This window comes from Geospiza fortis, unplaced genomic scaffold (genome assembly GCF_000277835.1).
Source record: "Geospiza fortis unplaced genomic scaffold, GeoFor_1.0 scaffold40, whole genome shotgun sequence".
Lineage (NCBI taxonomy): Eukaryota > Metazoa > Chordata > Aves > Passeriformes > Thraupidae > Geospiza > Geospiza fortis.
In genome coordinates this window covers 1551975-1553998 of record NW_005054297.1, presented here as the reverse complement: position 1 = coordinate 1553998, position 2024 = coordinate 1551975, and positions in this window count along the sequence as shown.

Sequence of the window (2024 nt, the reverse complement as noted above, 5' to 3'; positions counted from 1 at the left end):
AAATATTGCAATTCAATAAAATGAAATATATTAAAAAAGAAAACACACAGTTAAATGCCATCCAGACAACCTTAATTTACTTCTATAATGAGAACCTGAGGGAAATGTGGAGTTAAATTTAGTTTGTTTCAGTAGATTCTATTTTTTAACTCTTTATGCCCATATATAAAAGAATTATGATTGCTTGGATGCCTTAACCATCAACTCCTGTATTTTCATATGTTTAGTTTTTGGTAAGTTTTATCTATCCAAGCACTGGAAGTACTTTCTAACCACATAGCTACAAGGTGAAGGAACTAAGGAAAGAGCAGAATTGTTGCCTTCATCTTTTACACAGAGAGTACAAAACCTACTGTAATTTTGTCATTTATTCTCTCATTATGACACTGAGAGCTCAGATCCATTGTTATGCAATGGCACAGAACAGTTTGCTGCTTTAGTATATCTTACAGAAGCTGAGGAACATCTATGCCACAAATCAATTGTACCCATGATATTAAGAGGGAAGATGACATAGATCTTTAAAAATTCCCAAACCTTGGCAGATGGCCTTAAGTAATTGTGATATCATTTCAGGCCAGTGTGCTTTGACTGGTGGTCAGTCAAAATGCATCATCCAAAGAACCTTTGTATTCACAGCTATAATTTTTTTTTTGTGTTCATGCTTATATAGCAGGCTGTAGCCAAAGAGCAGAAAACCTCATAAAATTTCTACATTAGGAAATCGAAGGGCTTTTCCTTTCTGTCCTTCCTCCCAAATAACATTTCATTTTTTCAACATTGAAAGGTCGTCTTTATTTAGGAAATTTACCAGAGACTAGAGTGGTATAATTATGCCTTGTGGATGCTTTTTAATCTTGCATGAACGCCTGTAGAATTCAAGTATCCACATGGGGAGTTATACCATCAGAACTATAGGGCCGTAATTATGCTGGTGAATTCTGTATTGAGACAAATGCTCTATGAAAAGGAATTTTATTTTGGCTCTTTACTTTTCAGCTTATTCATGTTCTGAACTAAAAGGAGGTGATCAAATCAATGAAAATAATGAAAATTCAATGGTTACCAAGGGCTGGGGAAATTGGAAAGTAATAAATATATACATTTCCTCATAACACTCATGTGCATTTTGGTTCTTATTCTCTTGCCAGTGTTTGAGTTTGTGAAGGGTTTAGTGAAAGGTTAATAAACAAGCCTTGTTCTTTGCTGAACCTCATAAACTAATATATGTAATAGCTAAACACTGGTAGAATATTAGAGATTCTTAGCTCCCATAAAAAGCAGCTGGGGCTTCAGGCAAATAGGACACTGGAGAATTAGTTGAATACGTTTTAGTCCCTGTAGGACCTCAGCAGTTAACACTGATCAAATCAGCCATTGAGTTGCTATAGATGAATTTTCATATGTCCCAGTTAAATTTTAGTTTCTAAATATGTGAGTCCTAGGACAGTAGTCAAAATGTTCTCTACAAAAGTATCCCATTTACATGAAAATAACTTTTGGTAGGTCAGTAAGGGTGTAGTAACACTAACAATTATTTACAAAATGTCCTTAGAGTAAATTACAAGCATGTCTCAGTGTAATTGCTGCATAGACTTTAAGAGAAGAAGAGCTCAGTCATTTTGGTGATGTAATCCAGTCCAGCCTTAGCACTGGCCACAGAGCATTGCACTGTATGTCTTGCTTCAAGACCAAAGTGAACTTCATTAGAAAAATGTCTTGTTCATATTTAAAGAGTTCAGAGAACAAAGAGTCCATACCAACACTCACTGTTCATGTGAAATGTTTTATTTGTGGTCTGAATTTAGCTTTGACTTAACTTGTTCAATCTTTACTGGGTTAAAAAAGCTTTTAGTGCTGGACAATATTCAATGAAAATACTTAAAGGCTGGGATCAAGGCATCTCCACCCTTTTTAGTTGTTAAGCAAATCTCATTGAGGTGCTTTAGTTTCTAACCGTAAGGCAAGATTTCTGTATCACCAGTTTTTCTTGTAGTTTCTTTCAAGTTTTCAAACATCTTTTT